This window comes from Dasypus novemcinctus, chromosome 22 (assembly GCF_030445035.2).
Source record: "Dasypus novemcinctus isolate mDasNov1 chromosome 22, mDasNov1.1.hap2, whole genome shotgun sequence".
Taxonomy (NCBI): domain Eukaryota; kingdom Metazoa; phylum Chordata; class Mammalia; order Cingulata; family Dasypodidae; genus Dasypus; species Dasypus novemcinctus.
The window spans coordinates 48993266-49020493 of NC_080694.1; the positions used below are offsets into that span (position 1 = coordinate 48993266).

At 44.9% G+C, this 27228-nt stretch overlaps 1 protein-coding gene across 10 annotated transcripts in view; it reads right to left on the reverse strand.

The window, feature by feature from the left end:
• The window catches only part of ATXN1 (ataxin 1), a 417609-nt gene that overhangs the window by 202304 nt on the left and 188077 nt on the right, over positions 1–27228 (reverse strand). For all 10 annotated transcript variants that reach the window (XR_011647041.1, XM_071210982.1, XM_071210983.1 and 7 more), the window contains one exon: positions 6096–6155. The gene's annotated coding sequence lies outside the window, so the exon portion shown is untranslated. The remainder of the gene's footprint in view (positions 1–6095; positions 6156–27228) is intronic.

The window sequence follows — 27228 nt, forward strand, 5'->3', positions numbered from 1 at the left end:
TTTAACTCATAAATGATTTAATATTTTCTCCTTAGGACACAATTCCCAAAACATACTGACAATTCTCACTAACTCACACTGCTTTGCTGGCATGAAAAATCAGGAATTAAGTGCACCGGCTATAATGAAACTTTTAGAGATTTTTCAGTGGACTTAGTTCACCCATAGCCCCAGCAGTGTGTATTAACCAGGGCTAACCATAGGTTGATTGTTTCTTATTCTCTTATCTGTTTTGATCCCAATGTCTTTGGTCATATTTAATGATTTAGGTCTGGGCTTTTGGGATTCTCATTCACTCATTCAATTATACAAACAAGCATTCTCTAAGAGGCAACAGAGTCCAGCAGCTACAGAATCATTGTAGCTGTGAAACGTGGGACAGTTACTTAACCTCTTAATGCCCCAGTTTCCTTACCCATAGAACGGGAGTTAAAAATAGCATGTACCTTACGAAGTTGTTGTGAGGCTTATACAAGTTAGTGTGTGTAGGGTACGTGGGAAGTTATTTTAAGAACTAAGTAACAGCAGTACCTGGCACATTCGTAAGCACTTACGATGCTCATATAATTATCCATGAGCATGCACCATGTGGCAGGTACATACACGTGTGCACACTTGCACACACACACCACGCACCCTGGTGACTGGCCAGTTACAGAGGAAGAAGGAGCTCCTTCCCCTTCGAAGAAAGGCAGCCAACAAAAGCTGCACAGAAATTATCCTTGATTGAGTCTTAAGATACAAATAGGTGTTTGCCAGGCAAGGCAGGTCACAAGGGATGTCCAGGGCAAAAGTGTGAGCAGGGGCATAAAACAACATTTATTCATTGAACAAATATTTATCAAATGCCTCCAGGTACAGTGTTAAGTACTTGGGATAAAGCAGTAAAGGCGACTGAGAAGGATTTTGCTTTCATGGAGCTAATATTCTAAAAAAGGAGACCAATAATAGACCAGTAAATAGAAACATATGCCAGAATAGGTTCACATCCTAACAAGAGCAATGAAGAAAGCACAAAGGGAAGGCAGCTCAAATGTGACAAGGATGTAGAGAAGTGGTCAGAGTGGGAGGGAAACACCATTTCCCCTCCCATCTGCTTTCTGTACGGCGGATGGTCCCTAAAGGCTCCTGGCATCTTCCTCTGCCTCCTCTGCTTCCCCAAGGATGTCGAGTGAGTTACCCAACTGAGGGCTCAAGCCAAAGTGTCCATGTTTCTCCCTGGGCAGAGTTAACTTCACCGGGTAGAGTTGATCTATAAAAAGCTTGCATGTGGGGGATCTGGATGTCTTTTTTCATTTCCTTCTTCATGCAAACAGTGGCCCCAGGACCCAGCACTCTTTCTGCAGGTGGACCGTTAATAGGTCTAGACTGAGGAGTGCTGTTAGCCTAAGCTCCCACTTACGCAGGTTTTAGTCACGTGGGTGTGTTTTGGCATCCATCTACCTTACGCTTCCCTTATTTCTCAATTGGTTCAAAACTTGGGCCAGGAAGAGAACTCTTCTAAGAGAAAAGTCTTGATAAAAACCTTTCCTCCAACAGGCTCCAAAAATGAAATGGAATTGCCATCCTAATTGATCAAGCTTGTCACCTTCATGAAAAATCCTTCAAATCTCCTTAATCATTCCAAAGACATTGCTTGGGATTTGACTGAGAAGTTTAGCCCAACTGGTATTATAAAGTAAATTCAAAAGAAATGACAAATATGGGGTGGGTTGTGGGAAATTCAAGCTAGTGTAAAATTTCAATGCTAGTGTAAAACCCTGGAGTACACAGTTTATGGTTAGTAGCCACAAAGAGGAACAAGAGGAAATGGGAGATCTGTAGATACTCTTATTTTGTGATTTCACATCTACTTAAAAAAAAAAAAAAAAACACTGGAAAAAGAGTATCTCGAATTTATCTTTTCTCTGAAGAATTTTTAAAAATTTTCAACATACTTATAGATTTGCCACACAATTCCTTGTGAGGTAGGATGAAGATACGATGCTATCATAAACAAATATTAATTAAATGATGGAATATCTACTACATACAGGTCTCAGTTCTGCACATTAGAAAAAAAAATGTTTTAAGATGAAGAAAATATATGGCTCCTGACCGTGAAGGGCGTATCTTCTACCTAGGAAGGCTGCTCAGGCCCCACAAAGAAATAATGTATCAAAGGAAGGCAATATGGGACAAGTGTCCAAGAAGATGGCAGCAATTTTTTAAAATTCTTCAAGATTTCAGAGGAAAAAAGCATCTGTTGAAATCGAGAGTGATAAAAGCTCAAAAAGTCAAACACAGAATTAGCATATTGTCCAGCAATTCTGCTCCTCGGTGCAATACGAAAAAATTGAAAACAGGGACTCAGTTCCCTGTACACAAATCTTTACAGCAGCATGATTCGCAAAAGACAAAAGACGTCCATCAACAGATGAATGGATAAACAAGATATGGTATATCCATACAATGAGATGTTTTTCAGCCATAAAAAGAATGACTGTTTTGCTACACACTAAAACATGGATGAATCCTGAACACATTTGCTAAATGAAAGAAAGAAGTCAGAGAAGGACAGATTGTATCGATCCACTTTTATGAAGTATCTAGAATAAGTAAATTTATAGAGACAGAAAGTAGGTTAGTTTGGGAAGCAGACATGACTCAACTGATAGAGTGTCCGCCTACCACATGGGAGGTGCAGGGTTCAAACCCAGGGCCTCCTGACCCATGTGGTGAGCTGGCCCATGCGCAGTGCTGATGTATGCAAGGAGTGCTATGCCAAGCAGGGGTATCCCCATGTAGGGGAACCCCACGTGCAAGGAGTGCGCCCAGTGTGAAAAAAATCACAGCCCACCCAGGATGGCCCCACACACACAGAGAGCCGACACAGCAAGATGATGCAACAAAAAGAGACACAGACTCCTGGTGCCACTGACAAGAATGCAAGCAGACACAGAAGAACACACAGCGAATGGACACAGAGAGCAGACAATGGGGGGGAGAGGGAGAAAAGGGAGAGAAAGAAATAAAAAATAAATCTTTAAAAAAGGAAGAAAGAAAGAAAGTAGGTTAGAGGTTACCGGGGGCTGCAGGTAGGTCAAAAAGGGGAATTATTGCTCAGTGGGTACAGAGTTTTGTTTGGGGTGATGAGAAAGTTTTGGTAATGGATGTTCATGATTGATGGTAGCACAACATTGTGAAGGCAATTACTGCCACTGAATGGTACACTTAATAATGGCTAAAATGGCAAATTATATATATTTATATACACACCCACAATATATGATTCAAGATGGTTTCACGGCAGATGAGAAAACGTCTGAGAAATGTTAAAGCCCCAACTATAGATCACCGGAGGAAGTGCAATTAGAAACTCCACCTCTGGTAGAAGCTCCCTGAAGATAACAAATGTGGCATTGTATTCTCCGTACAGCCCCACGGTGCCAGGCTTTGCACGCAACACCGGGAGGTGCCTCATAAATACGCGGAGCACGTGAGACGCGTACTCTGTTTCCCTAGATCTCACACTGCTGCATTTCCCTGCCAACATTCCAGCCCGGGGCAGCGGACCGTGATGCAGAGGAATTTCCAGCCCCTCTGTGCCACTCTGCCAGGGCTGATGGAAAGCACACACTTGCCACCTCCTTTAGATGGCCGGGGCGGGGAGGTGCTGCCAGCTCTGCCGGCCCATCAGTAGTCTGCAGAATTTTACTGCAGACACCTCCTTCTCCCTCATCAGTCCCATCTCCATGGGAAAGGGAGGCGGGGATTGGTGTCAGGGTCAGCAAGCTCACACACTCTGCACCATCAGAGGTTCTGGGCAGGGAAAGGCGGGTGAGGACAAGATGGAAAATGCAAGGGGCATCGGGAGCTCTGTGCGTCCTGCCACAGGTACCCTGGCTGCCAAGGTCCTTTGTACTTTTTCCTCTGGCAGCAGAGATTTGTTGCTATGGAACCAATACGTGCCATTGCCACTTGGCCTCCAGCAAGTAAAACTGCAGTGCTGGCAAGAGCATTTACCCAGATTCCCCTTAAAGGGCCAGCAATGACGTGGAGCACAGTGAAGCTGAGAAACAGCAGCAGCAGCATTGCTCCAGGGACCCAGCCCATGCACACACCGTGACCTACCTCCCAGTGAGTCATGTGTCATAAGGTGAACATGCACGGGGTATAAACCCGCAACATGGGGGCCAGGTCTCTGAGCTTCCTGCTAGGAAAAAACACATGGCTTCTGTTTTTGTTTAGTTTTCCCCAACGTGGTCAATGCTGATGGTTTGTAGTATTTTGGGCAGTAATTCGACCCTGAGCATCAACTTTAACTTATTTACGACCCCAACAGGAAACCATCATAGGAAACCACAAATGGTCCCCTCCCTGGGTTCTGAGAGGTCCTTATTTTATCCCTCTACCATTTCTTTTCAAAGACCCCTCTCTTTGCAGGTTATTCTCTGTCAAAGTAATAGGGCAATGTAAGCATGGAGTTTGGCATTTCCCCACTCTCCTAAGGTCCTTTCATACCCCCTTGTTTTGTCTTATCAATCTCTTGATTCAGCACCCCTGGATCTCCCCAGAAAGCAGTGGATCTCAAAGTCCCACTTTATACTTGTGGAATGCTATAGGTATAAACTTTTGGGGCGTCTCTTGAGTGAGACGGGAATGGAAACCCTCAAGTCCACACTTCTTATAAATGCACATTCACGCAAACTGAACATCTGGGGGCGGGAGAGATCAGGGTTGAGGCACTAGGCAGAGATGGAGAATCCATATTCTAAATTCCACCCAATACGCTAGCAGCAATCAGACCATCTCTGAAGCTCGATAGACGTATTAAGTTCCATAATATTTACTCCAGCTAAGAAGGAAGAAGAGCCCCCTCTTGTTAAGATAGAGTGATTACATTAACAATTGGAAGAAAACAATGGACAGACTCTTAAAACTACACTTCAACCGATGCCGGCATGAGGTGAAATGTTTGGGAAATGAATGCACTTAGCGCATCAGCCTAAATGAACATGATCCAGAGCCAAATCTAGCACAGGAACCTTCAAGAGAGCACAGTTCCACCTTCCAGAAAATCACCCCATGATTGTGCTCTTAAGGTAAAAAAAAAAAAAAAAAAAAAAAAAAGGATATACTTCTTTTTAGAATGAACAAATGTTTCTCTGAAAGTCTCCGTGACTGAAGGCCAAGGTGATACCGCGGTACAAGAGACCGTTAACCACGGCCCTGCAGGTGTGGGGCCGTGCTGGTCTGCAGCTGTGCTCCAGGGCAGCACACACCTGCAGGTGCACTTGGGCTTCAAGCTGCAAAGCAGATGGAGCACGAGGTCTCAGCCCATGGCGTGGGGCTGCAAATGCCGTGGTTTGGAAAGCATGCAAAGGGCAACAGCCCTCTCAGGTGAGGTCTAACCAAAGGCACACCCACTCCGTCCCTTTTATAACAGCCACCTACGATTGCCATAGAGTTAAACGGCTAGACAGCATCACTGCTCACACTTGCCTTGGAGAAGAGTTAGCACTAGTTTATCAACACGGTATCACATCGAACCGTTCATAATTCTGTATCCTGAACCTGCGGGCTCAGAACACGGCTCTGTGCGGTGTGGACACCACACAGCTGGGAGCCAAATGCCTGTCTCGTAATCCAGGCTCTGCTACTGTCAGGAAAATCCCAAACACGGGACTTCAAACCCCCTAGTCTCGGCTGCCTCATCTTTACATAAGGTGGCCCTGTGCAGAACTCACCTCTCTGTCATGTCAGCAGAATGGACTGCTGCCCTTGACCCACAGCAGAATTTCTGTGCATCAGTCACGAAGAACTAGCTGTCTCCTCTCCACAACTGAGCAAGGGATGGCAGTGATGACAGTAACCCACAAACAGCAAAAAGAAGGGTAGAGTAGCCAAAGGGGAAACCTTCCTCTCGGAATGACTCCATGATAGCAAGGGTTGAAGAACGGAAAGTATGTCTTGGTCCCAACTGGGAGAAAATGTCTAGAAGCTTCCTTTGACAGAGAATGTATCCTGTCGAACACTTTTTCTTGGAGCATCCAATAGTTGGATAAAACTCTGATGTGGGTAAAGATCCATCATGCATTCAAAGGATCACTCACCTATGAAAACAGCAGGCTGGTTTTTCTTTCCCAGGAAAATGGTCTAATTTCTTTGGTACACTGGAAGGAAAAAAAAAGATTTTTTAATATGATTAGAAGTCCACTTTATAAATCAGCACAAGCATAAAGATTATAAGAAATCCCAGCACCTAGTGCTTTGGCACAACAAATGTCTGAAGAACGGAGGGATGCACGTCTGTCTGGCTGGCTGCAAGAGTTTAAAGAGGGAAGTGGATTTGGCTCAACAGACATAGCATCCGCCTACCACATAGGAGGTCCAGGGTTCAAACCCTGGGCCTCCTGACCTGTGTGATGAGCTGGCCTATGCGCAGTGCTGATGCGCACAAGGAGTGCTGTGCCACGCAAGGGGTGCCCCCCGCGTAGGGGAGCCCCACGCGCAAGGAGTGCACCCTGTAAGGAGAGCCACCCAGCCCAAAAAAAGTGCAGCCTGCCTAGGAATGGTGCCACACATATGGAGAGCTGATGCAGCAAGATGACGCAACAAAGAGAGACACAGATTCCTGGTGCTGCTGACAAGAATACAAGCGGACAGAGAAGAACACACAGCGAATGGACACAGAGAGCAGACAATGGGGTGGGGGGGGAGAAATAAAAAATAAATCTTCAAAAAAAAAAAAAGGATTTAAAGAACTGAGTGTTGAACCATCAATGTGTGGAAAATAGCCACACACATGATTCCTTGATCACTAGATGTGTAATCCTTTTGACAAACGAGGGGCACTGTGGTGTCTAGGAATAATATTTTTCAGTGGATCTTTTCCAATCTCCTATTCCACACAAATAACCAGAGCATCTCGGTCCGGCACTTCGCTGGTCCCAGGGCCGAATCCCCGCAGCTCCATCCACGCAGAGTCACTGACCCCACCGGAGGCCACGAATCCGGCGCAGTGAGGAATCCCAGGCTGAAGCCGCTGGGGCCGAGGCGCCCACTGGCCAAACGGGGATGGGAGAGAAGGGAGGTGGCGAGAACCTGCCCCGGAGGCAAGGGCAGGTGGGGATGACCGCTGGGCCGTCTCCTCTACACTAGTTAGCACGCGAAATTCAAGACCCCGTTACAAAACACACGAGAAAATGGAGCAAAACAAGGAAGGCACCTTAATAATCTCTTGGGACTGTTTTCAAGACCCTTTTGCAGGTCTGGGAGGGCATGTCAGGCCAACCGTGTCTAGCTCCGAGATTCAGGTGGCGAAACTCTCCCGAGGCCAGAGCACCTGGGAGGCACTCTAAGGGCTGTAAAGAGGGTGGCTGCTTTCCCTAAAGGGATGCAAGGTGGCACGTGGCACGCAGGTAGGAAGTCTCCTCCTCGGGGGTTCTCAAAAGCCTGAGGAATTTCCCCGACTGGGTTTCTCAGAATCTGCAAGGCACCCTGCAAACCGGGGAGAGAAGTCCGCGGCGTTTAGGCGACGCATACTACCCCGCCGGGCTGTCGTAGGGAAGTGAGAGCACCAGGCGATTCTAGAGGTTTACAGGGCAACTGGGCAGAAGGCAGTGCCAACAGCGAAGGCTGGGGTGCGCCCGGATAACTGCGAGCACCTTCTTTCACTTAAAGACACACTGTACAACCCACTCACGCAAATTAACCTTCTCATCCTAACCGCATCCACGACATCCGCAGTGAGAAGCATTAAGACCCTAAAAAGTGATTTCAGAGTCAGAGCTGGGTCTCACTCTCAGCTCAGTCACATATTTAGCCTCATGATCTAGTTCCACTCTCCGAATGCTTTCCTCATTCGCATAATGGCAAGAATAATACCTACTTCACAGAATGTTTTCAAAGTTTTAGTACAGTGCCTGGCATGGAGAAGAGAGAATAAAAGGAAAAAGTAGCTTTATGACCAACCGGCACAACAAGTTTACATAACTGTAAAAGTGGAGGAGAGACGCAGGAGATTCTATAATTAGAATTCAATTTAATTAAAGTATGACTACCTATACTATATTCTCTTTCTCCCAATCCCTCCAAAATCAGATGAGACAAATGAGAAGAGAATAAAACTGTTGGCTGAAGAGCAATTAGATAATATAAAGGAAAAATTAACAAATACTACAAATCACCAAAAGTCTCCCTAATAATCACCAAGTTTTGGTGTTTTATGAAGAAATATACAGATTATATTAGACATATACTTTGATAGATACATTTATATACACATATACAATTTATAACATACGATGACAGTATTCATATTGTTTTGTACCCTGATTTTTAAAGCTCATTATATTGTAAGCCTCTTTTAACTTCAATAAATACATTTAAATCATACTTGTTAAGGACTTCAAGAGTATTGCTTTGAAAGAATGAACCACTAAATACATATTTGTTGAGTATACAAACTCTACCAAAGTGCTACACATTTATGAAAAATGACTGCATGTTGTGCGAGTTAAATGTTGGGTAAGTATAAGCATGTGATTCTTTCTCATCCATATTTTTGACAAAATTGAGGACAGCACATTGTATAAATTATGTAAGTATCTAAGTCTTAAGGGCCAAACAAAATTTGTTTTGGTTTGAGTGGGTGTGCAGCTAAGAAGAATACAAACTAGCACATATACCATGGAGAATATTATCACAAATCACAATGTTTAGTTGGTATCCAATAGATTGAAAGATGACAAAATTTTAATTAGGATTAATGGTGGATAGGGATGCCTATTTCAAATAGGAAACCATAAGTCTTTAGTTAAGGAAGCATCTCTGTTTTCAGTTCAATCATGGGAGTATTGCTTAATGATACAGAGGAAAGCAAAATGAAAATAAGACTCCTGAGTGACCCTAGAAATGATATGATACCCACATTATTTGAACTTGAATACCTTTTTAAAAAATCAGGACTTATTTAGAATAAATTAAAAGTTGAAATGTGCATACAGTCTCTTTCTAATCTAATCTCCTTATTCAAAGAAAACGGTTGGTTTGGTAAAGTCCATGTGATAGAGTTTATCTGAGTTACATGACACAGCTTTGTCCTCTGTGGAGAAAACTAAGATACCTCTAACAATCATGGCAACGTTTCAGGAAAATGCCACTCTGGGAAGGAGGATAGGGTTATGAGAGTGCCTCCGAAATCGACTGTCCAAGAGCAGGCAGACATTTCCTCCTCTAGCTAAGAATGCAGTTGGCCCTTTCGAAGTATTTCCAGCCCTTCTCCCACAAGCAACCAAGAGTCGGAAGACTGGCAGAGAGAGGGAGAAGACAGGGCATGCAGCGGCAGCAAAGAAATGCCCAAACGGATGCTAGCAGGGAAATCCTGGTGAGAGCAAAAGCGGAAAGATGCCACTGAGAAACACAGAGCTTGTTCTGTGAAAAAGGCTCCATGTCACAAATGATAGGTGACAATCCCTTTGCATGGCACCTTACAACGTATTTCCCCTAAATTTCTCATCCTTGGTCCAGCTTATGCAATTTTTAGGCAAAGTGCCCATTTTGCGGTGGGGGACAGCTCCTAAAAAGGACTTCTGCTCTTCTACTTTGACCATGTGAAATAAACAGAATCAGTATCAGGCGACAGGTATAGAGACCTTAAATTTTGGCACTGGATGGAATCAGAGTGCCTCTATTCAACAATTCATACAAGAGAGGGACCAGTGACTTACTGTATCATGGATTAGGGACTGAGTTACTTTTAACAAATCTCTCTTGATGTACAATTCAAGAGCCAGTGAGTTGTCTATAGTTCTAACAATGAACTTCTGTGGACAGAGCTCTTGCTTTGCCCAGCTCTCTCCTGTGGCCACCGCTCTCTACAGCTCCAGGAGAGAGAACGAGACTGTGTAGTGTGCTCGACATTGCCAGAAAAGCTAATACTCTACATCCCACGCTTATATTTTCAGACTGCTGACTTTTGAGAATTGTATCTTGTCATTTTATTGCATCATCCTAAACATTAAATTCTTTAATATTAGCACCACCATTTACTGGGTGGCTAATTTGTACTAACTATTTTTTTAATCTATTGATTTCTAATCCTCACAAAATTCCTACAAAATAGGCTCTATGAGCCCTATTGAACAGATGACTAAAAAACAAGGCTCAAGAAAAGTAACTTATTCAAGATCACATAACCAGGAATTGACAAAGGAAAAATTCAAAGCTGTTTGTTTGGGTTCCAAGCCAAACAGGAAAGAGATGTGCATCATGATGATATTCACTTGGATTAATGTTACAGCCCCAATACATAAGCATTCTGTAAAAAGGAAACAAACAAGCACTTGCTTTCACAAAATAAGCAGATATTCTTTTGCGGGTGATTTTGGGGGTGGGGGTAGCAAGCAAGGAGACTGAAACAAATGTTAGCCATGGACATTCAGTGGAAGGCCACAATTTATCCACCCAACAGGTGCTAGGCGAGCATTCTTCAAGCACAACAGCAGGATCAAAGTGCTTACAGTTGCAGCGACACAAAATGTAGCCTTGGCAAGTCAGTCTACCAATTATTTTGCATCATTCTGATTATGAGCCATGAGCATGCAATCAACAGCAGAGAGACAATCCTAAATGATCTCCGTCAGCATTTTTCCTGTAGTTATCAAAGCCGGGTGGACTGAACACACTCTCATTTGAACACAATGTTAATAACCCAGGGACAATGGTGCAGAAATACTGGCCTTGTTCAGGGTCATCGATTACAAAAGGCACACTTTATTTCATTCATCTTTTTCATTTGTTACTTCAGAGTAAATAAGTAATATGTATGTCTGATAAATTTATCTGCATTCTAACTCCATTTAAAGATTTAAGTAAATTTATGAAGTCTTCAGACATAATGCTGCATTACACACACACACACACACACACACACACACACAGATATATCCTGACAAGGAGTGCTTTTCATGTTTTGTTGTAAAATTTGTGGGTACTCAAATCCCCTACCAGCTCTGAGAGCACGGCTTTCCTTTTAATAATCTTTGTATTCCCAGTAATTTACCCAGTGCCTTGGATTATATAGTAGATATTCAAGATATGCCTGTTAAATGAATAAATGAAAGAATTCTCATTGAATCATAAATAAAAATGCGTGCTTGCATAGTGCATGAATGGCCCAAATTGGAGAAGTGACTAACAGCTCAAAGGGGACTATCTGAATTCCAAACCCATCTATAAATTGGGAAGATGATTATAAATATACCAGGAAATGCAGTAGAGACCTATTCTTAGAGAGTAAAAGCACACAAATATAAGAAAATACTGCCCTCATGTAGAGCGAAGAAAATAGTTTTCAAAGCCTCTCATCAGAGTTCTATTTTCAACATTAGAATGTAAAACACAGTGGGGAGATAATAATTGGGGAGTGGTTTCATAGGAATGTAATTAAAATGACTATAGATTGGAGAACCAGATCTAGAAGAGAAATACTGATTATTAGGTTAGGTCCCCTTTCCTTATCAAAAAGGAAAGGAAAGGGCTCCAAAGTTTCCAACATACCAGCACTATTATAACCAGTGTACAAACCCCAGGGCCTAGCATTTCACTGGCCAATTTCAAACAGGGCAGTAAAAGCCCATGAAAAGGTCCCCAGCAGATGCCCATCAACCTCCTCGAGTAGTACACCAGCGAGGCAAGCGCCAAGACCCCGTGGTCACTGTGCCCAAGGAGGGCCAGGCCAGTCATTCATGGGAGAGCTGGTTTGTGGGAAGCAGCTGCACTGAGCATTTGGGGGAATTAGCTCAACAGTGAGGGCCTCCAAAAAGATATTATTGAGACATAAAAAAAAATGGAATTTAGTCTGAAAGCTGTCTATCAACGCTAAGTTCATGAACTTACTATCCTTAAGGTGGTTCCTTAAGTGTGATGGACTGGAGTTGTAGGTACCCCAGAAAAACATGTCCTTAAACGTAATCCATTCCTGTGGGTGTGGACCTGCTGCAGGTAGGACCTTCTGATGAGGTTACTTTAGTTAAGGTGTGACCGACCCAATCAGCATTTTTTTGGAGTCCTTTATAAGTGGATTGAGAGAAAAAGAAAGCCACAGGAAGTAAGGAGCTGAGCCTGGAAGAGAAGGAAGAGGCCAGGCAAGGCCTCCATGTGCACTGATAGGTGACGCAAAGACTAGCACCAAGGGTGGCCGGCAGCCAGCCCAGAGCACAACTTTCAGGGAGAAAGCACCCCAAGGATGGCACCTTGATTTGCACTGTTCTTTCAGCCTCAAAACTGTGAGCTAATAAATTATCATTGCTTAATCCAAACCATTGCACGGTATTTGCTCGAGCAGCCAAGGATACTAAAACAATAAGTGAATATCCTTGTTAATGGGAAATGTACGTCCATGTATTATATGTTCAAGGAGAAAGAGAGATGTAATGTAATTCCAAATGTTTAGAAAATTGGTAGATAGATGGAGAGGTACATGGATAGATATAATGATACAATAAATGTGGCAAAATGTTAAATATTGTTAGATGTGGGTATCAGAGGAGGGAGGCTGCAGTTCTCTGTATGGCTTTTGTATTATTTTTGCAACCGTCCTGTAAGTCTGAAATTATTTCAAAATAAGAAGTACAAGAAAAAGAAATGTAAGGTGCTTCACACCTAGGAATCTTCTGGACTGAATGAGAACGTGAGAGTGCCCAAGTCCAGAGTAAACTCCACAGAGAAGGTGTCTACAGGGCCAGAATGCCTGCAGTCCTCTTTTCTAAAACCACAACCTCAGAGATCCAATTCAACAGTAGATCAGGAATAAAGTCAGAAATAGAGTGAAGTTAGGAATGTTTCCAATACTTGATGGATGGATATAGGAAAAAGAAAGGAAAGATAAACAAAATCCTTAGAAGTAAGGCAAGGCAACACTACCTTTCAGGATTCTAGGGAATACTCACAATCTTCAGTAAGCGTAAGAGAACTCTCTTCCCCCAGCCCTGTTCTCCATGGACATGAATGTGTGCAGTTGCCTTTAGTTGACTCACTTGAAACATAAGCTCCTCTGAGTCCAATTCTGCACAACACTTAATACCATACACCATACCCAAGAGGTGACCTCACGGAAATTGTCCCTCTTTACACAGCACTATTCTGTGGATTACTCAGGTCTCACCTTTGCAAAAGTCAAACTGATACAGGGTTGCATTACCTACTCCAAACAAGAGGATGCTGAGTCATGGTTTCTCAGCTGAAAGAAAATGATACCGTTTCTTCCTATAATCTTGATAAGAACAGTAAGATGCCTCCAAACCAGCCCAACCACAAGGGAAAAGTCCTATGACCACACTGCATACTTGGCGTGACCCTCATGTGATGGCAGGTCTTCCTACATCACCAAAACAAGGCAGGGGGCAGGGCATTTTGGATCACACATTTTCAACTCAGTTATCCAGAATGGCCATTGGGGTCCCCAAATATCCCTGTTGATTAAAGTATTTTCTGGCTATCAACCTTTTAACCAATATGCAGTAAAACGCAGTTTTCACTCAAGGACATACTCTTTATTATAGCCATTTTTTGACAGTCATCAGAGAAGTCAAAGCACTGAAGAAAAATGTTTATATGAAAAACACTACTAGAGGAAAAATAAATTCAGGCTAACAGTATAGACTAGATTTTTAGATAGTCAACACAGTGAGGTATTTATTAACAGGCTGGAGTTAAGGAGAGGAGCCTTGATTTTTAGATTCTGTGGATTCAGTTTCAAGCTACCAGCATGATGCCAACCTTCTCTTCAAATTCCTGAAAATTTAATTATTGGTTCAGGAGACCCATTACAAGATGGCTCTCATATCCACTGGCTGAGCCCATTGTCCTCATTCTACCAAGATTAATAGAACCCCATTTCATATCTAAAATGAACTCAGAAAGCATCACTATTTTCAGCCCTCTTTCCTTCTATCCTAATCCGGAGTGAACCTAGCTCAAGTTCAATGTTATGGACGAAACCTTTGAATGCTTGTATAGTACTCTAATCTTCCAAGACTAGTCACATATTTTACCCTCATTGGCCTCACTTGTAAAACAAGAATGAAACCCTACGGCAGCATTATGGGGATGAAACAAAATGATGTATGTAAATCACCTAACAGAGGACCTGCCAGAAATTTTTATTGTCATTTGTAGTAGCAATAGTAACAAAAGTCTATACTTTATTCAGATTTCCTTAGTTTTTCCCCAATGTCCTTAGCCTATCCATGGAAAAAAATGTCCTGTTAACTGGGGAGGCAAGACAAGTTCCTACAGCACTGGGCATACCACCAAGTCTGAGCTGGATGGAGCGGAATGAAATCCCTTGACCTGATTTGCTGGATTGACTTCTGTCCTGCTGCTTCAGTTAGGGCGGCTAATTAGGATCTGGTGAATGGTTTGGGAGTAACTGCAGGATGCAGTTTATAAGAGGGCAGTCATTTATTGTACAAGTCAACCTCCCCCTGAAGGAAAGAACGAACTAACATGTGTTGAGCATAAAATTTCTGTCAGCCCCAGTGCCCAGATGTTGGTTTCGAACACCATAAAAGGAACCAAGGCTCCTAGGACTGGGACAGGGAATATACACGTTGAATGTGGAGCATGTTCTGGTGTCAGAAAGCAAGGAAGCGCTCCAAAAACAAAAACATATGCAATGATGGGGATCTGCCAAGGAGATGCTGAAGCCAATGGAAAGAGCTCCCAGTGGCCAGAGCTGGAACAATTTCCCCAACAAAACAAATAGAGTAAGAGTGGTTTGTAACTCTAAGTAAAAAAGAAATATCCATGAGTCCATACTGATAACAAGTAACTAAATAGGTTAATAAGTAGTAGGGTTGATGAGACCGATTTCCCACGCAAAAGGATTCAAAAAAAAAAGAACCCCAAATAACTTCTGAAGATACTCTGCCCTCAAGAAAGAGGACATGATTGTCCACTCTTCAAGTGTGGGCTACATATTATGAGTTCCTTCTAAAGAGTACAGTATGGGGGGGAAAAGGGGTGGGGGAGAAGTAACTTTACAGTGGAGAGCTCTGACCCACACTGCCTCAGAAAGACCAACAAGGTCAGCCTCAAAGGTCAGAAATCATGCTGAGAGCATGAACCCTTGATGTGATGTCATGGAAATGACACTTTATCTCTGTGGTCTTCCTCCCCAAAACCCATGACCCCAGTCTAATCATGAGAAAAACACTGGGCAGACCCAAACTAAGGTACAGTGTACAAAAAAACTCATCCACACTGCCCAAAACTGTCAAGATCATCAAAAACAAGGAAAGTCTGAGAGAACTGGCACAGCCTAGGGGAGACTGACAATTAAATGTGCTGTGGCATCCTGAATGGGATCCTGGATAGACAAAGGACATTAGGGAAAAACTAAGGAAATCTGAATACAGTATACTTTCCTTGTTACTACTTCTACAAATGATGGTAAGAATTCCTGCCAGGTCCTCTGTTAGGTGATTTATATACATCATTTTGCTTAATCTCCATAATGCTGCTAAATGGCTTTATTCTCATTTTAGAGGAAGCCAATGAGGGCAAACATATATATAACTATTTTGCCCAAGATAAGAGAGTTCTTGGGTGGTGGAATTCAAGTTGAAACTCAAGTCCAATTGTTCTAAGAGCTTAAGAAGTCTTAATATATTAATCCTCACCACAACCCCATAAAGCAAGTAGCCCTTTTATCTCACTTACGGGTAAGGACACTGAAGCACAGAGAGGCTAAATGACTTAACCAGGGTTGTACAGCTGGAAAGTGGCAGGGCCAGGATTTGAAACCAGGAGGTCTAGCTGCAGAAACCACACCTGCCCACTAAGCTCTAGTGCCTCTCAAACAAATAAGCAACAACTGACATTTTTCTGCCCCCGCCCCCTGATTAAGTTATTTCAATACTCCTTGAGTAGTATGAAAAGTCTCTTATCAGGGTAGCCTCTGTGAAATGGAGTGAGGACAGGGACTGACAGAGGGGACCCTAGAATGACGGTAATCTTCCATCGTGATAGGGGTTCAGCACACTTAAAATATGCACATTTCACTACCTATAAGTTTTTCCTAAGAACAAAAACTATCAAGAAAGGCTGACTAATAATATGCATTCTGAAGTGTTTAGGGGTGAAGTATACTGATGTTTGTAACTCGCCTTGAAATCCTTCAACACAAACAAGACGGAACGGGGGATGTATAGAAGCTAGATATGTGGCAAAGCAAATGCACAAAGACGTTAATTGTAACATCTGGGTGGTAAGCACAAAACTGCTCACTGTAAAACTCAACTACTCTGTATGTCTGAAATTTCTCACAATAAAATATGTTGGAGAAAACGTCTGTCATGAATAATTTTGTGTGGTCATCATAAAAAAGTTTTCCCAGGTAGTATTTATTTGACCCAAATATATACACAGCTCAGGTTATTTCCTGGCATCCCATTTTTTTTTAAGTATAGGTCCATGCCTTCTCCCTTTAACCACTTTTGCAGAATATTCCCCACCTCGGCAATAAGGACAGCATTTTTGCCAGTGTGCTAGGATTAGGCCATTAAGTAACAGATATAAGGCCAATGTTTATTAATTAGCAAAAAAGCCATCTAGGCTATGAGCTCTCAACTCGGCAGAGCTTTATAGTCCACATGGACCCACCCGCCAATCATGTTGTGGCTTGGAAGGTTTTCAACACATGGACTTATTACAGACCAAAAATACATCAGTATTGCTGTAGTCAATAAATACTGTTGTTAAATAGACCGCTTATAATAAATATATTTCTTTATCATTTCTATGACTAGTTATTTACTCAATTCTTTCTAGGCCTTAGCTATTTTTGGACATTTTCCTTTTTAAGCTACGAAGGTTTTCTTGAGACAGGAGTTAAGGAAATGACTTAGAAAAAAAAAAGTACCTCTTCTGATGCGAATATTAGATTGTTATCTTTTATAAAATTTAAAATCTGCTCCCCTCATTTTAAGCATGCACTAGCCCAGTGCCTAGGTGCTTGGCAAGTTGATTAGCGCCAGCCAACGTTCAACAAGCCTGGAGTGCTTCCCTGCTATTCTCTTCTTCAAATCAATGGCCTCGCCAATCACCACAGAGGAAGAGCGTTTCTATTGTGCCAATGTGATGCCACCCTGGGGGAGGGCCGGCTCTCAGCTGACCCTCACTGAAGGGCTCCAGTGCAAGCGCAGCTGTATCTCAGAAGCAATTTTCTAATTGGAGCACAACGATGATACAGCTGAAAAATAGCTTTTCACCTGAAAGGAAAGGTTTCCACCTCTGGAATGATGTACAGCCTCTACACCCCAGTCTCCCAGCTGATCACAGGGTGCCCAGCGGGAGCTCTCCAGCCCAGGTCACCCGGTGCCACCCTCTGGAGTAATTCAAATTCCTTCTACCTGCTCAAGAACTCCCCTTCTGTCTGCACCCTCAAGCCCGTGCCTCTCCATGGCTGTGTGGGGGCCTGAGTGGGGAGGGCTCCAACTCCAGAGCCAAGGTCTGGGGTTGGAATGACCTTGGACAACTGACCGAACCTCACTGTTCTCAGTTATAAAATACATACCGTAATGGTTGTGAGGTTAACCTACATGAAAGCAAGTGGACCGGTACAGGGCACAGGGCAAGGTACTTTATAATGTTAAGGACAAACACAAACACAGCTGCTTGCTGCTAAAGGATTCCAAAGTAACTCTTGTAACCTACCTTTCCTGCACTACCGTGCGCCTGCCCGACCACTCCAAGTCTGTTCATTTCATACCTCCATCTATCCCATCGTGGACGAGGCCAGGCCAGCGTCAGCCAGGATGCTGTCAGGTACGTTGAAAAACTCCCATTTGCAAGGTTCATGTGTTTATACAGTGTAAGCATACAGCTAAATATACAGACCCCTTCTCCTTTATTAACACGGAGTGTTCTCATACAGATTTTTATCAGAAGGCTTACTTCCTCTCTTCTCTTGTATTAAAAATCTTTTCATCTTCGGCTCTGTCCCACCCCACTGTTAAATAAAAACATTTTTTAAAAAAAGGAAAGAAAAGGAAAACCAGTCGCCTAGCTCAGAGGCCTGAATATTCTGCTCTGAACTTCCCACTGACAATAGCATATATAGTTATGGCAGTTTAACAGAGAAGTGGAATCCAATGAGAAAAGATAAGAGAGGAGCCCAGATAAAGGAACTCTTGAAAACCGGCTCAAACAGTCTCACCAAAATGTCTGGGGGGTGGGCGCCAAAGCTTCTTAATAAAGACTGCTCTCGCCCCAGGGCAGGGGATTTGCTGGCACCATTTCTTTAAAACTCTCAGTCAGGTTCATGCTGGTTTACCTTTAAGCAAGGACATCCTGCAACCAGAGATCCACCTGTGTGGCTTCAGTCATCTGCTCAGCCCCAAGGTCACTGCTGTGAGTAACAGGACGGGAATGACCTCATTCGCCCACTATAGAACACTTAGCTCACCAATCAATACGGAAGGACTCTGCACAGTATCAACAGCGCCTTCTCCAGGGAGCACCCCGTACCCAGCAGAAACGAACAGCAGCCTCCAAGCCAGATGACCCGCGGAAGCCAGAAAAGTCCTTTCTGCAAAGCAACCCTCTGTTCAGTCTGAAGAATGCCAATCCAGCCCCAAAGAGAAAGAGAGTGTGGGGGGGAGAGAGAGATTTCGTGGAGCAGAAGTAGAACCACTGCCCGGCGCTCCTTCTTTGACATGACGTTTCCCTCACGTTTCTACCTGAGCACAGGAGTGCACCTTCTGGGGGCTCACAGTACAGGAGAGAAGACAAAAACAGAAGTACGACATAAGGAACTGCCGTGCTGGGGGTCAAGAAACAGAACAGGGAAGCGGATTTGGCTCAACTGATAAAGCCTCAACTGATAAAGCGTCCGCCTACCATATGGGAGGCCCAGGGTTCAAACCCAGGGCCTCCTGACCCATGTGGTGAGCTGGCCCACGTGCAGTGCTGATAAGCACAAGGAGTGCTGCGCCATGCAGGGGTGTCCCCCGCATTGGGGAGCCCCACACGCAAGGAGTGTGCCCCTGTAAGGAGAGCCGCCCAGCATTAAAAAAGCGCAGCCTGTCCAGGAGGGGTGCCGCACACACGGAGACCTGACACAGCAAAATGACGCAATAAAAACATACAGATTCCTGGTGCTACTGACAAGAATGCAAACAGACAAAGAAAAGCACACAGCAAATGGACACAGAGAGCAGAAAACCGGGATGGGGAGAAATAAATAAAAATAAATCTTTAAAAAAAAAACAAAACAGAATGCTTGGCACCTGCATCATGAACTGGCCTTAGAGCACCTGTTTCCCAGTGTGCCGGTGAAGTAATGGCTACAATGCTAAGAAACTTTACTTGGTGCCAGCCACTGTTCTAATGGCTTTACCTGTTCTTACAGACTACATTGTGTCCCCCCAAAAAAGACATGTTCAGGTGCTTTCCCGGTCCTGCGAGTGTGAACTCATTTGTAAATAGGGTCTTTGACAATGTCATCAGTGAAGATGAGGCCAAGCTGGATTTGTTGCGCCCTTTGTCCAAAGGACTGGTGTCCTCATAAACGGAGAAAATTTGGACACACCCAGTGGGAGATGAGAGAGAGTGAGAGCGAGAGAGGTCATATATCAGAGGCAGAGATGGCATGGGCCCACAGGCCGAGGAACGGGAAGGCTTGCGGCCTCCACCACAACTTCACAGACCTCAGAGGAAGATGGCGCCACCGACACCCTGACTCAGATTCCCAGCCCCCCGAGGGCCAATACGGCTCCGCTGTTCCAGCCAACGAGCCTGTGGCATTTTGTTACGGCAGCCCCGACTACCTAAAACACTCGCATGAACTCGTTTAGTCCTCCCGCCGCCTCGCAAGAGAGGTTCTATCGTGCGAACACGGAGGCACAAGGAAGGCGTCCAAAGTCACAACAGCAAGGGGACGGAGGTGGGATTCAAAGCCACGCCTTGGGGTTCTAGAGTCACTAAACCTTCTGATTTAACACCCCCACCATCCATTCGCAGCTGTGAAGGGCTTCGGGCTTACAAAATAATTGCACAAGCGTCAATCCCTCTGCTTGGGATGGCGGTGCCCTGCGTGTTGACTTGGATTCCACTCTTACATGGACGGGGCCATCCTTGAAGAGCCCTCTGCCTCCCTGGCACCCCACAGGGGCGGCTCTCCACACACGAGTGAGGAGGGACATACGAATAGCCGGCTCTCATCCTCACAAGACTCCACGAGACAAGCCCAGAACTTGAGCAATCCTAGTTTCAGATAAGGAAGATGAGGTTCGCAGAAATCAAATGACACGTCTAAGGCCTATCACTTAGGCTCTGAACTCTCCCACAACATACCAGTGGTTTTCCAACGCTTAAAAACCATTCGAACATCTTTTACACAACCTCAACACAGAACGGAGATGAAAGAGGAGCCAGCCTGAGTTCGGCCCACGGCCCTGAGGTTTATTTTCCGGATTCCGCAGAATGCAGCTGGAAAGCCACAGAAGCAGGCCGCGGAGCCAGGGCGCGCGCAGGGAGGGGAGGAAGGCGCTGCCGGAGGCCCCCGAAACGCCGAGGAGGAAACCGGCCCCCAAGTCACCCTCCTTCCTGGCCATCGGGGTTTTCGTGTCTCTCCTGCTCTCGGCCTCCCCTCTCGTGCGTCTCTTTCTGTTTCTTTCTTCGGAGCTGTTCTGTTTCTGCTCCTTTCTCACGCCTGGGGTTTTCCCTACTTCTGACTGGAAAGGATGCGGCCTCTTCGACCCGTGACACGGGACAACCCAGGACAGACAGCTCTCTAGGAAGGGACACCTATGGTCGAACATGGGGTCCTCCACAGCGGCAGATGTCACTCACGGTGGTGGGAGGGTTGCTGACGGGGAGGGAGCAATTCTGCAAGGGGCAGGCCTGCAGCTCGACACGATGTCAGCAGGCAGAAAGCCCCGGGCAGGACAGGATTTCAGGGCTGGATGGAAGCTCCGAGAGCGTTTAGTCCAGTCCAATTTTCCAAATGAGGAAACTGAGTTCCACTAAGGTATGGTGACTCGGCCACAGCTATACAGCGGTCCAGCAGAAACCAGGGTTTTCTGACACGCTGCCCTTATGCTTCCAAAGCTCTAACGAGAGAAACCAGGGTGAGAATTGCCAGAGAAACCAAGAGAACTGTTCCACGCTACTGATGCAAGGCAGTCCAATGCGCACTGAGTTCACAGAGGCACGCTCGTGCATGTGTATACTGACTCTGTGTGCAAAATCACTCCTCAAGGGGAAGTGGCTATGTATGGCTCAATCAGCTGGGCTCCCGTCTACCATATGAGAGGCCCTGGGTTTGCGTCCCGGGGCCTCCTGGTGAAGGCGGGCTGGCCCGAGCACCACGAAGAGCTGGCACAGGCGCAGCAAGATGACGCAACAAAGAGACAAGCAGATACAGAAAAAAAACATGCCGCGAATGGACACAGAGAAGACACAGCAAAGAAAGGAATAAGCCACAAGGGGGTGGAATAAATAATTTTTAAAAAATCATTCCTTAAGGCCTTCCAGAAAAAAAAACTCCACTGCCCAGAGTTCCTTAAAGGCTTATCAGTACATTAGGGCCCTACAATGAGAGACTTGAAAAAGGGGGACGTTTCCCCCACTGCCCAAGTCACTCCCTAATGTCTCCTGGGAGAAGGGCAGGAGGCAGGCACCCAGCTTCCAATCCGCTCTCTGCTCCCAGAGTTATTCATCCTCCCCCCCCCCCACCCCCAGCCAAGAGGCACCGCCCCAGCCTCGTGATCATCAGCATATGCGATTTGCATTCACTCCAGATGAGATTTCATCACCGCATCGTATTTATTCATTCCTTAATATAAATCCAAATTGCTCTCTTCAAATAGCAGAGAGCACTATGCTTCAGTGAGGGGAACGAGACATGCGCCCGTTCAGACAGGCTGCATTTTCATCTCTCCTGCCCTCCCCCTCACTTCTGTCCTGACAGCCGAAGCACAGTCTCCCCAAGTCCCTCCCTGGCTTGTCCGAGGACTCCAGGAAACGTGTCCCCGGCCACAGTGTTCCATGTCAGGGCGCTTGCTCAGGGAAAATACGGTAGCCCTCAACACTCAAATTCTGAGGGAACTTCTAGTGAGTTCTAGGGGAGCGCAAGTATCTTCACAGCCCATGTCCTGGTTTGGCTCTTTTGTGGACCCCAGAAAAGTATGCTCTTAAGCTAACCCATTCCTGTATGTGTGAACCTATTTTATGTGGGGCATTTTGATTAAATTCAATTAAGGGACCTTTTGAGGAGATCATTTTAGGACCTTTGAATGGACTAATGCCAGGGAAGCATGACCCCCTTGCTGGAGGCTTATATATAAATGGAAAACTGAAAGCAGAAACATACTGAGAAACAGAGCTGCCATTTTACCCCACTATGTGAGAAAAGGACTCCAGGATCACCTGTAGCTGCAGAAAGAATGAGAAACCCAGAAAGGCTGAGGGGAGAGGGGAGAGGGGAGAGGGGAGAGGGGAGAGGGGAGAGGGGAGAGGGGAGAGGGGAGAGGGGAGAGGGGAGAGGGGAGAGGAGAGAGGGGAGAGGGGAGAGGGACACACACACACACACACACACACATATGGAGAGAAATCCCAAGAGGCTGAGAGAGAGGGAGGAGCTTGAGTTAGCAAAGGAGCCCAAAGCTAAAGAGACAGGCCCTGGAAGAGTCCAGCCATATGCCTGATCGCCCACAGCTGGGGGCGGTGGGGGGAGGGACACACTGGAGGAGACTGAGCCTGAGGAGAAAGCAGAGTTTGGCCGCCATATTGCTTTGCCATGTGGCAGGAGTCCAGGATCACCAGAAGCCAACCTCTGGTGACAGAAAACCACTCTGATGGTGCCTTGATTTGGACATTTTCACAGCCTTGGAACTGTAAGCTTTTTCTACCCTAATAAATTCCCTTTACAAAAGCCAACCCATTTCTGGTGCTTTGCTCCCAGCAGCTTTAGCAAACGAAACCAGCCACCAAATACAACTCGCAAGTAGAGAAAGGACAGTTAAAATCTCCTACGATCATGTGTCTGACACATTCGAAATAGGAACCTGGAAAAGTTCACTGAGAAAAGAAGAACAAATTCTTCACAGAGCGTGAGGCATGCAAGCACAGCACACCCACAGTGATCTTTGAGAAGGCTGGGGCAAGGAGCACAGAAAACAGGACACAGGAGCAAGGCACGGGGGCAGCCGCTCTGGAGCCTTCCGTGTGCTGGTTCCTCTCCACTGTCTCACAGCCTCCGCCACGTCTGTGGCTGAGGCAAGCATGTCACCCAAGCACCATTTTCCCGCTGACGAAATGTCATCTATGAAACCTGTTTCTGTGAAAACACTGATATCATCATTTGGAAGTTTATATGCAAAAGTACTGTTTCTAATTCTTTTCATTGGGGAATAAGACAAGTTTGGTTTTTGATTCTCTGTGTTTATTTTTAAAAAGAATAGAAGTTGCAAGTGCTCTTTTTTTGTCATCTTACACATATGCTCAAGGAAGGTCACATTAGACTCATGCTAAGAGAAAAAGAAGGATCAAGTGCCTATCAATTGATCCCCTTACATGTATCTTAAACCAGGACACGTGAGACAAATTTTGTCTGTGAATTCTGTTTTCACGTGCCCTAACCCCTACCATTTCAGCTCTTTTCTACAGAAAGAATTTGAGCTTGGTCAGAACTCAAAGGAACGTAGACGTTCTCAAGCATTACAACTGGAGTGCTTTCAGAGTTTCGTGCTTGAGTTACAGATGGTCACTTCGAAATTAACCCAAACCTCTGGGATTGGGGCTAGAAGCCAAAGACGTCCCACAGGGTCAGCAGAGACGGAGGGCAGGACAGATGCTGCCCGCTGGCTAGCCTGACCTGGGGGTGGTTAAGGATCCTGAGCCAAAAGTAACAGAGGGAGCCAAAGTGTCACGGCCTGGACCTGAGGGCGTAATTACGGCGTGCAAAAAAACACAACGAGCTAGAAAGGCTTCACCAAGAATCCCTCTTCCCTAGGAGTCCGAGGCGTTCCAGAGGACTAGCGGAGCCTTACGATATTGGAAGACGAGTCAGAACGTTCCAGTCCTCATGGGTCCGAGCAGCTTCCAGAACTCCTCTGAGCCTCAGTATCCCAATCAGTCAAATGAACGGGTCGGCTGGTTTCTGACGCCCTGTCCCCCATCTTTCCCTTTGCGAGCAGGGCCTGAGAGTGTGAGGAAGGTCGCGCCTCTGACTCCACAGGAATGTGACAAGGGGCCTTCCCTGCATTGTTCCCACAGTAAGCAGAGCCAGCTGTGCCGGCAGGCAGGCCAAGTTACAGCTCAGGATCACACACAACTGGGAACTCTGATTGCAGGGCCCAGGCTAAGGCCTGCCCACTTCCTGGAGCTTGTCTGCAGGTTGGAACCCTCCTGGGAACACAAGCAGGAACCTGTGACCTTTAATAAATCACTCTATGGGGGGCGGGGGGCTGCTGTTCTGAATCTGGAAATTAGCCCCCATCAGTTGAGATTCTCCCTCTGCACGGCTGGAAGATTCTGGTATGTCTCAAATTCTCTGAATCTCTGTACCTATCTCTTGGTGCTCTGGGCTCAGTGTAACCTATCCGTGACATATTTTACAAGCCTACTGGTGTGCTACAACACTGCTGAAGGGATAGCAGGATTCAACTGAGAATGAAAACCTAAGATTACAAAAAAAAAAGCCTAAGATGGGAGCAGGGCTGGGTTCCAATTTGTAAACATGCAGCTCTGGGCAAGCATGACAATGAAGAGGTTTCCTTTTTGCCTGCAGCCTGTATCTGCTATCCTAATAAGGGAGGATCACTGGAAAGCATTAACATTATTTTTAGCTTCTCTAAGGGAGGGAGGAGTTTTTGAAAGGGCAGAACGGGAAAGAATTTAGGGCAAGCGTACGTGTGGCTGGGGAGGGGCACGGAGTGGGGAGAAGATGAGTACTAATACAGACATTGGGGACCTATAAAAGCAACTTCTTCCTCCCATCTTGATAGATGATGGCAACCAGACTTCCCAACTTACAAAAGCCACTTTCAGATCCACGTGTCTCGAGACAAAGCAAGCGTCTGAAGGGAATGGTTGTTCTACGAGCATGGCAAATGTGCGTGGTGTGTGGTAGCATTTCCCCCTCCTAGTCTTGAAACTAAGCATAGCATCCATCTATGAAAAGAGAGGTGGAGAATTCCTGTTGGATTTGAATGCAGTTTTAGCTTTCATGGTCACTCAAGAAATTCTCTTTAGATCTTCAGGGGTCATGAGTATCCCAGAAAAATAGCTGAATGAGCTCTCTTAAAGGACCTTACCACTTTGAAATAGGGGGAGGTTTGAGTCCTGAGCCTTCTGGGGAGACTGATGGATGGCTAAGACCACAACATTTTGATGGAGAACTTTTTTTTTTTTTTTTTTTGGCAATAGACAGTAAAAAGTCCCCTTAATGAGCTGCGTAAGCCAAGGCATGTATTCCTCTGTTTAGGGGACTGGCAGTTACTGAAACCACAAGTTCCAATGGCATCTAGTCCACACGGACTCTTCTAAAAACACAAACCGCTTCATCAAAACCCATTTTTCCTGCTAGAAGTTTAAAAGCAAGATTGCGAAATATTCAAGTAAACAGCCTTGTGGCATGGCATACTTGTCATGGGCCCAGAGCTAACAAGTGAACACTAGAATTGGATTCCGAATTCCAAAATAGGACATCAAGGCATTTGCACTAGAGGAGGAGAGTGACTGTCTTCTGTTTAATGGGACTAAATTTGTGCCCGTTTAAATCGTGAGCAGGTGGCACTTGGTAGCAAAGAAAGCCCTGAAAATATTCACATTTAGTGAATGCAGTTGTATGTATAATTAGCTGAGATTTATTTTAAAGTACTCTACTCTTTCGTACTCTTTTTCTACATTGCAAACTGGTGAGGAACAGAGAGGAGGTTTGGAACTCATTATGAAATCACAGCCATCATATTATCTATTAAAATACAGAACCGGGAGAAGGCGTCTGCAAGTCTCTAGGAGGATGTATATTAAGATCAGACCAAAGAAAAGGTCTTGCTTTCTTTCAGATGAATGAGTTTGCTATTGCTCACAGAAAGTAAGTGAGCTAAACAAGGACATCCAGTAGGAGAGGACGGAAGAATCAAAGGTGAACGTTTTAGAAGGATAAAATGATTCTTAACTGTTTTATGGAAAATTGCCAACACATACAAAAGTGATATCTCCCCATGTCAACAACAATCTTACATCTTCTATATCCCCCATCCACTGGTCCTCTCCCAGATCATCCTCCAGCAAATCCCAGAAAACCATCTCATCCCTAAATATTTCTGTATGAAGCATAGAATTTTAAAGGTCCCGAGAAGTCAAACAGCTGGGGTGCTGCCACCAACAGTGACAGCGGCAGTAAGAGAGCTCAGGTCTTCTCATCTGGGTCAAGCACAGTCTCCTCTAGGAGTTGCCTTCAAAATTCCCTCCATAGGTCTTCAACTGAACTCTGTGCTGCAATAATATCAGCCCAGTAAACAAGCATTACCCTGGATGGAAATTAGGATATCCTGAATTTTCATCTGTTTTGCCAGGTTTCTGAGCCCTGTCCCAACCATTAAGTAGAATATTAAATTGCCACTACAAGATACCATTACCTATTACAGACATACAAAAACTCTTGGGATTTTCAACTTGTAACAGTTATTTGCAAAATATCCCCACAGAGTTTCGGACAAGCTGTGAGAGACCATAATTTTCAGAAAACCGGATGTCTTCTCTAAGGTGCGATCGCCTATGCCAATGAGTTGCTGACGGCATAGATAATTATTATATAACTGTACCCTGAGAGCATTTCCGTGGCAAGCTTATTTATTTTTCACATATAAATTAGAATGAATTATTTCAACATGTGGAAATGGAAGTTTCTATGAAAAACAAATGTTTCATATAATATAAATCAACATTTCCCAAAGAGGAAGGAGGCAGACCCTCTCCAGGGTGAAGCTCCAGTATCTTTCAGAGAAAGAACAGGCAAGCCCAAGGAAAAGTGAAAAGAGAAAAGAAACATCTTCTCTCTTTGTCACAGGCATGCCAAATCCTTAACTCAAATGGACTTACAACAGAACACCAAATATTCTCAAGAATGTGACCAACCCAATGAAGGGTTTTGTGTAAGTGCCTGAAATATACCGCGCAACTGCCCTTTTCTTCCTCCTCGAGTACATGTAAAGGTACAGCCTTAGGGGA